A 9,592-nucleotide genomic window follows, 5' to 3' on the forward strand; every position below is an offset into this window, starting at 1 on the left:
GCTTACAAGCTTTTGAGTTGCTTAAGGGAAAGTTGACTAGTGCCCCTGTTCTAGGCTATGCTGACTTCAGTCTCCCTTTCACGCTGGAAACGGATGCTAGCAGTCTTGGATTAGGCGCTGTCCTGTCTCAGAAGCAGGGGGGAAGGAATAAAGTCATAGCTTATGCTAGTAGGAGGCTCAGAGGGGCTGAGAAGAATGATCAAAACTTTAGCAGCATGAAGCTCGAACTCCTAGCGTTAAAGTGGGCAGTCACCGAAAAATTTAGGAGTTATCTGCTGGGGTCCAAGTTCACAATCATAACGGATAACAATCCCTTGTGCCACCTGCCCACTGCTAATTTAGGAGCCATTCAACAGAGGTGGGTAGCTCAGCTGTCTGTGTTTGACTTCGATGTTAAGTATCACCCTGGCCGCTGCAACACTGCCGCTGATGCCCTCTCTCGGCAACCAACAGTTGACACGGCAGAACCTGACAGTGAGGATGCAGAATATGATGGCTCTATAGCCATATGTAATGTGCTAAGGGCAGGTACAAGTCTAGGCTCAGATCTTGTCATGGCTGGAGTTGAGGCTTGTAGGATCAGACTGCTGCAGGCCTCCGAACCAGATGGGGAAGCAGTCAGTGAGGCTGTGCTGGGCAACACCCCAACGATGCCTGGTTATTCCAATGCAGAACTCTATCGCTTCCAAGTGTCAGACCCAACAATTGGTGTCTTGAGAGAGTTTTGGAGCAGACAGAAGAGACCCACCTACAGAGAGAGAGGGGGTCTGTCTAAACCGGTACGTTCTCTACTGAAGCAGTGGCCTCGGATCAGAGAAAAGGATGGACTGCTATACCGTGTAATTGAAGATGCTCACCTTGGACAGTGCCATCAGCTGCTACTACCTGCCTGTCTTAAAGAAAAAGTGCTCAGGAGTGTGCATGATCACATGGGACACCAGGGAATCGAACGCACACTGGGATTGTTGAAACAAAGATGTTTCTGGGGAGGCATGTTTGAAGATGTTGAGCACTGGGTGAAGAAATGTCAGAGGTGTGTGTTAACAAAGATGCCTCAACCCAAAGTTCAGGCACCCCACGCTCCATTTTTGGCTACCCGCCCACTTGAAGTTGTTGCTGTTGATTATACCACCCTTGAGCGGGCTACAGATGGTCGTGAAAACGTTCTTGTAATGACTGACGTGTTCACCAAGTTCAGTCAGGCATTTGCCACACGAGATCAAAAAGCAGATACCACAGCTAAGGTTATCCTGAAAGAGTGGTTCCTGAAGTATGGGGTACCAGAGCGCCTGCACTCAGACCAGGGCAGGAATTTTGAAAGCGCAGTGATTGCTGAGCTATGCAAACTGTATGGAGTGAAGAAAACGCGTACAACACCCCACCACCCTCAGGGTAACCCACATTGTGAGAGGTTCAACAGGACTTTACACAACCTCTTGCATACGCTTCCCCCTGAGAAGAAGCGGCGCTGGCCCGAGCATCTGTCAGAGCTGGTGTATGCTTACAATGTCACGCCGCACTCAACGACAGGGTATTCTCCCCATTACCTGCTGTTTGGGGTCCACCCACATCTACCCGCTGATGCATTGTTGGGCCGGGAGGAAGTGAAGGATGACAAACTGGACTGGTTAGCAGTGCACCAGGAGCGTCTCCAGGATGCACATGCCAGAGCCAGAGAATTTGCCGAACGGAAGGCTGCAGAGAGAGTGGTTCAGCAGCAAGGAAAGGTGTTCTGTCCACCTGTTGACATTGGACAGTTTGTGTATCTCCGTTACCGACCACCAGGAAGGAATAAAATTCAAGATGCCTGGGCAGCCCCTGTGTACAAAGTGGTTGATATCCAAGGGACAACATACACAGTAGTGCCACTGGAAGGAGGGCCGGTGAAAAGAGTCCACAGATCTAACTTGAGGCCATGCGTGGGGTCTATACCTGCACCCAACCCAAGGCTACGTGACCAGGAAGTCAGTTCTGCAGATGAGCACCAAGTGTCTGATACGGAGCTTGAGCATCCAGAGTTTGCCTTGATGGAGGAGGTCCAGTACCCAATGGAGCTGCCAGTGGCTCAGGGACCTGGGAACTTGGTTCCGACGGTCAACGAGCCTGGAAACCAATTGGAGAATGGAACTGAAAATATGGGTGAGGATCTGCTAGGGCAAGAGAGCAGCGACAACCCTGATGACCTCGAGGTGGAGCCAGCAGCTTACCTTCCACCTGGGCCAGGAAGCATTGGATTCTCCAGTGAAGAACCGGTGGCAAAACCTGTTCCAGCTCCTAGGAAAGGAAAGAAAGAGAAAGCGGAGGCCGGTCCACCCACACCTGCTACACGCAGGAGTAGGAGAGAAACTGCAGGGGTCCACACAAACCCATTTAATCTACCTAGGTCAGCATGCAATGCAGTATCCTTCAGTCCAGATGTACTCTCCCAGGTGTTAGCCGGTATGGTTCTCTACACCACCAAACTCAGGGGAATGGTGGATGAGCAGGGGGTCACCGAGGACGTTGACTCGTAGCAGGGGAGAATGTAGCCAAGTGAACTAATACTACGCATGGAAAGGGTTTAAAAAGAGGGAATTGTGTTTTTGACTGGTTGCCTGTCTACCGGAGGTCTGTTGTAGGGTTGTCATGGTGATGACTAGACCTCGCGTTTTGGGGGTATACTGTCCCTTTAAGAGCCGCCGTAAGCCAGAGCACGCATGCACTCAAGTTTGTGTCACACTGAGCGCTGTGAGCGGGAGCACTGGAGAGTTAGAGACTGCAAAGGATTCTGTGGCTAGCTACACACGAGGTAAATGTGCTAAAAAGTGTAGCATACTGCAAAATATTGTCACCAGTGTTGTAGTAGACTGTAATTAGCTAAGTTTCTTTAGCAATGACTCCATGTTTGTGACCATTTCTGTACAGTTCTTAACGCGCGACGGGTGCATGTTTAATGGTCACGTGCTGTGAAAGGGACTGAAGAGCGGGTTGGCGTGAGTAGTTACAGTGTCCTAACAGATTTCAAAGTTGTTAAGTTTGTACTTTTACTCACTTTGCATAACTCTGTATGTTTCTGTTTGATTCAGAGGGGAGATTACTTGCTGTGTGATTCCTGCGTGTGTACTTGTCCTAGCACAGTAGCTGTGTGGAGAAACCGAAGTGAGTTCATGATGTTCTCCCATAGAAATGTATGTTTAAAAGAGAGTTTACAGTGCACTTTATTGCCAGTTGACCTGCGAAGTTGTGGGATGTAAACAATGTGTTTATTTGTTTTGTTTTCTCTTTTTTTGTTGTATTTGTTTCTTGACAGGTCACTACTGTTGTCTATACTGTTTGGATTTAACATGTACATATGATAGTTACTGTTGTCTCAGACCCTGAAAGGCAGTTTAGGCTGAGCCAGTGGAATAGTTAAATTTTGCCGTTTCACTCAAAACTACAGAATTAAAACTGTGCTCCTCCGAGTACAGTCGGAGAATAAAAAAGCCCACAAAAGAGTATTTCCTGTGTCCTGTCTCATTCCCCATGACCGGGCCACATATATATATATATATATATATATACACTGAACAAAAATATAAACGCAACACTTTTGTTTTTGCTCCCATTCCCCATGGGATGGACGTAGAGACCTAAAATTCATTCCAGATACACAATATAACCATCCCTCCCAAACAGTGGTCACAAATCAGTCCAAATGTGTGGTAGTGGGCACATCTGCTATATTGAGATAATCCATCCCACCTCACAGGTGTGCCACATCAGGATGCTCTTCTGACATCATGAGTAGTGCACAGGTGTACCTCAGACTGCCCACAACAAAAGGCCACCTGACTCCAGCTCGGCGCCGTAACAGACTTGTGTGGGCAAATGCCCACATTCGATGGCGTCTGGCACGTTGGAGAGGTGTGCGCTTCACGGATGAATCATGGTTCACATTGTTCAGGGCAGATGGCAGCTGAGAATGTCCCAGTTCTTGCATGGCCAGCATACTCACCGGACATGTCACCCATTGAGCATGTTCGGGATGTGCTTGACCGGCGTATACGACAGCGTGTACCAGTTCCCACGAATATCCAACAACCTCGCACAGCCATTGAAGTGGAGTGGACCAACATTCCACAGGCCACAATTGACAATCTGATAGACTCCATGCGACGATGTGTTGCACTGCATGAGGCAAATGGTGGTCACACCAGATACTGACCGGTTCTGGGTCCCCAGACCCCCAATAGCGCAAAAAACTGCACATTCCAGGGTGGCCTTTTGTTGTGGGCAGTCTGAGGTACACCTGTGCACTACTCATGATGTCAGATCAGCATCCTGATGTGGCACACCTGTGAGGTGGGATGGATTATCTCAATATAGCAGATGTGTCCACTACCACACATTTGGACTGATTTGTGACCACTGTTTGGGAGGGATGGTTATATTGTGTATCTGGAATGAATTTTAGGTCTCTACGTCCATCCCATGGGGAATGGGAGCAAAAACAAAAGTGTTGCGTTTATATTTTTGTTCAGTGTATATATATATATATATATATATATATATATATATATATATATATGTATATATATATATATATATGTATATATATATATATATATATATATATATATATATATATATGTGTGTATATATATATATATGTATATATATCCATCCATCCATCCATCTTCATCCGCTTTGTCCGGGGCCGGGTCGCGGGGGCAGCAGCCTAAGCAAAGAGGCCCAGACCTCCCTCTCCCCAGCCACCTCCTCCAGCTTTTCCGGGGGAATACCAAGGCGTTCCCAGGCCAGCCGAGAGATATAATCTCTCCAGCGTGTCCTGGGTCTGCCCCGGGGCCTCCTCCCGGTGGGACATGCCTGGAACACCTCACCCAGGAGGCGCCCAGGGGGCATCCTTGTCAGATGCCTGAACCACCTCAGCTGGCTCCTTTCGATGTGGAGCAGCAGCTGCTCTACTCTGAGCCCCTCCCGGATGGCCGAACTTCTCACCCTATCTCTAAGGGAGAGGCCAGCCACCCTTCGGAGGAAGCTCATTTCTGCCGCTTGTATCCGCGATCTCGTTCTTTCGGTCACTACCCACAGCTCGTGGCCATAGGTGAGGGTAGGGATGTAGATCGACCGGTAAATTGAGAGCTTCGCTTTTACACTCAGCTCCCTCTTCACCACGACGGACCGGTGCAGCGTCCGCATTACTGCAGCTGCAGCCCCAATCCGTCTGTCGATCTCCGGCTCCCTTCTCCCATCACTCGCGAACAAGACCCCGAGATACTTGAACTCCTCCACTTGGGGCAGGAACTCATCCCCGACCCGGAGTGAGCACTCCACCCTTTTCCGGCTGAGAACCATGGCCTCAGATTTGGAGGTGCTGATCCTCATTCCCGCTGCTTCACACTCGGCTGCGAACCGTTCCAGTGCGAGCTGGAGGCCCTCACCCGATGAAGCCAACAGAACCACATCATCTGCAAAAATCAGAGATGAGATTCTGAGGCCACCAAAGCGAAAGCCCTCCGCCACTTGGCTGCGCCTAGAAATCCTGTCCATAAAAATTATGAACAGAACCGGAGACAAAGGGCAGCCCTGGCGGAGCCCATCACCCACCGGGAACGAGTCTGACTTATTGCCGGCAATGCGAACCAAGCTCTTGCAACGGTTGTATAGGGATCGAATGGCCCGTAGCAATGGGCCAGACATCCCATATTCCCGCAACACCTCCCACAGGACACCCCGAGGGACACGGTGCCTGTGAATGCCTTCTCCAAGTCCACAAAACACATGTAGACTGGTTGGGCAAACTCCCATGCACCCTCAAGTATCCTGGAGAGGATAAAGAGCTGGTCCAGTGTTCCGCGACCAGGACGAAAACCGCATTGTTCCTCCTGTATCCGAGGTTCGACTAACGGACGAACTCTCCTTTCCAGCACCCTGGCATAGACTTTCCCAGGGAGGCTGAGGAGTGTGATCCCCCTGTAGTTGGAACACACCCTCCGGTCCCCTTTCTTAAAGATGGGGACCACCACCCCGGTCTGCCAGTCCACAGGTACTGCCCCTGATCTCCACGCAACATTGCAGAGGCGTGTCAACCAGGACAGCCCTACAACGTCCAGAGCCTTCAGGAACTCGGGGCGGACCTCATCAACACCAGGGGCTCTGCCACCAAGGAGTTGTTTAACTGCCTCAGTGACCTCGCCCCCGGAAATTGGCGGGTCATTCCCCTCATCCCCAGACTCTGCTTCCTCCTCGGAAGACGTGTCAGTGGGATTAAGGAGGTCCTCGAAGTATTCCTTCCACCGCCTGACAATTTTCTCAGTCGACGTCAGCAGCGCTCCGCCAGCACTATACACAGTGCAGGTAGAGCACCGCTTTCCCCTCCTGAGACGTCTGAAGGTTTGCCAGAATCTCTTCGAGGCAGTCCGAAAGTCTTTTTCCATGGCCTCTCCGAACTCCTCCCACACCCGAGTTTTTGCTTCAGCCACTGCCCGAGCCGCATTCCGCTTGGCCTGTCGATACCTGTCGGCTGCCTCCGGAGTCCCACAGGCTAACCAAGCCCGATAGGACTCCTTCTTCAGCCTGGTGGCTCCCTTCACCTCTGGTGTCCACCATTTGGTTCGGGGATTACCACCACGGCAGGCACCAACCACCTTGCGGCCGCAGCTCAATGCAGCAGCTTCGGCAATGGAGACGCTGAACATGGTCCATTCGGACTCAATGTCCCCAGTCTCCCTCGGAATGCTGTTGAAGCTCTGCCGGAGGTGTGCGTTGAAGATCTCACGGACTGGGGCCTCTGCTAGACGTTCCCGGCACACCCTCACTACGCGTTTAGGTGCACCAGGTCTGTCCAGCGTCTTCCCCCGCCACCTGATCCAACTCACCACCAGGTGGTGATCAGTTGACAGCTCAGCCCCTCTCTTTACCCGAGTGTCCAGAACATATGGTCGCAGGTCTGCTGATACGATTACAAAATCGATCATCGACCTACGGCCTAGAGCGTCCTGGTGCCACGTGCACTTATGGACACTCTTATGTTCGAACAGGGTGTTCGTTATGGCCAAACTGTGATTAGCACAGAAGTCCAATAACAGAGCACCGCTCGGGTTCAGATCAGGGAGGCCGTTCCTCCCAATCACGCCCCTCCAGGTCTCGCTGTCGTTACCCACGTGAGCATTGAAGTCTCCCAGCAGGACAACAGAGTCTCCAGGTGGAGCACCCTCCAGCACCCCCCCCCCCCCCCCCCCAGGGACTCTAAGAAGGCTGGGTACTCTGAACTGCCACTCGGCGCATAAGCGCAGATGACAGTCAGGACCCGTTCCCCGACCCTAAGGCGCAGGGAACAAATCCTCTCGTCCACCGGGAAAAACCCCAACGTACCGGCAGCAAGCCGAGGGGATATTAGGATACCCACCCCAGCCCGCCGCCTCTCACCAAGGGCAACTCCAGACTGAGACAGAGTCCAGCCCCTCTCCAGGAGACTGGTTCCAGAGCCCAAGCCATGTGTAGTGAGCCCGACTATATCTAGCCGGTACCTCTCAACCTCACGCACTAACTCAGGCTCCTTCCCCACCAGAGAGGTGACATTCCATGTCCCTATTGCCAGTCTTGGCAGCCGGGGGTCAGTCCGCCAGGGCCTCCGCTCCTGGCCGCCACCCGGCACACAATGCACCCGACCCCTATGGCGCGTCCTGCGGGTGGTGGGCCTGCGGGAGGATGGGCCCATGTCTCCTCTTCGGGCTGTGCCCGGCCGGGCCCCATGGACTAAGGCCCGGCCACCAGACGCTCGCCCTCGGGCACCCTCCCCGGGCAGGGTAAACTGTTCCCTCGGTGTCCTTTTCATAAGGGTCTTATGAATCGCTCTTTGCCTGGTCCCTCACCCAGGGCCAATTTGCCATGGGAGACCCTACCAGGGGGCAAAAGCCCCCAGACAACATAGCCCCTGGGATCCCTGTGACACACAAACCCCTCCACCACGATAAGGTAGCGATCCAAGGATGCATCAATGTATGTATATATATATATGTATATGTGTATATATATCTATATATATATATATATCTATGTATCTATCTATTAGGGGTGCAACGATATTCGTATCGATATTGAACCGTTCGATACAGTGCTTTCGGTTCGGTACGCATATGTATCGAACAATACAACATTTGTAGTTTATTTTATCAACTTTCCTTCTGATGATGCTGTCTGTGTTGAGCGCTCAGTGAATCTGCGTTCGACTACTCCGCCTAGGCTGCACTGTCCAGCGCAGATCCACTGAGCGCTCAACACAGACAGCATAGTCAGAAGGAAGAGCGCAGGGCAAGCTAGCAAGACAGAAGTTAAGCTCTCCTTGCAACATGAACCTCCCCCACTCTCATTCAGATCTGGTGTTTGGAATTATTTTGGTTTTCATGCGACGTATGACCCTGAAGGTAAGCGAGTCATGGACTAAAGTAAAACAGTATGTTGGATGTGCCATGCAATGCTCAATTACATGGGTGGGAGCTAGTGTGTTAGCGCAGTTAGCTCGTTAACGTGTTGGCCGTCTAGTGTGATGGCATCAGCCACACAGGGGTAAATTAGTCCATTTTTCACTTTATTATTTTGCTTTGCAGTTTTCTTCATTAATCATTTCTTTAAACCTAACACTGGTATTATGAGGCGCGCACATAGTAACATTGTGTGGTTTTTCTAAAATGTTTTGTTATATTAATTATGTTTCTCTTTCTTTGAGTTACCTGGGTTTGGGCGGTGGCTGTTTCTTGTCTGGGCAAAAGGCGTGGCTGAGGACTCTGGGGACAAAATGCCTGCTCAGCAGGACCAACCATGGGCTTACCAGGAGCAGGGGTATTTTAGGTTTAGTTAGGTTATTCTGTGCTTAGTTAATATTAGTGTGTTTTTGTTTTCCCCCTATTGTGTTCAAATGGTTTGGCCAAATCATTATAAAAGCTACCCTCATGTGTCTTTGTAATTAGGTCAGTTTGTGAGTTAAGTTGTGTCTCACTTTGTTGTTTAAGTTTTGGAAATTACTTTTTGTAGAGTTATATTTAGTTGACCTGTTTTATGGGCCTGCTAAGTATGGTTTTGAATTTTGTTAATTTAGGACTTTTTGAGGGTTAAAATGAAGAAAACCCTTTTTGAAGATATTTTTGCTTGTGTCCTCTTTGCTTTGGCTGCTTGGTCCCTCACACTAGCCCCATGCACAGGGCGATCGGCGGTAGCTCGTTAACGGAGATTTGCCGTGTTGTGGCATTAAGGTCATTTCAACGAGATTAACCTGAAATCACTAGTGGGAACACAACGAATATGACTGCACATTTACGCCGACATCATCCTAGTGCAAAGACAAGTGGAAGCAGACAAAAACAAGCAAGCATGCTACTAACTTTAGCCGAGTCATTTAGACAGCTGTTAGCACATGATTCTCCTTATATAATATAGCCCAGAAGAAGCGCATAGTATAGCTTTTATTTTGGAAAGAGCAATTTCTCTGTAATAAACTCTCTTTTCCAAAGATGAGTGATTCCTTAATCAGATACAGGGCTTGCAATATCGCTAGCCCGACGTCCCGGGGCTAGCGATTTTTTTCAGTCGTACTACCAAAATCTATCTCTTC

Source organism: Rhamphochromis longiceps, linkage group LG15 (genome assembly GCF_057381845.1).
Source record: "Rhamphochromis longiceps isolate RC_006_pf linkage group LG15, R_longiceps_female_GT1.1, whole genome shotgun sequence".
Taxonomy (NCBI): domain Eukaryota; kingdom Metazoa; phylum Chordata; class Actinopteri; order Cichliformes; family Cichlidae; genus Rhamphochromis; species Rhamphochromis longiceps.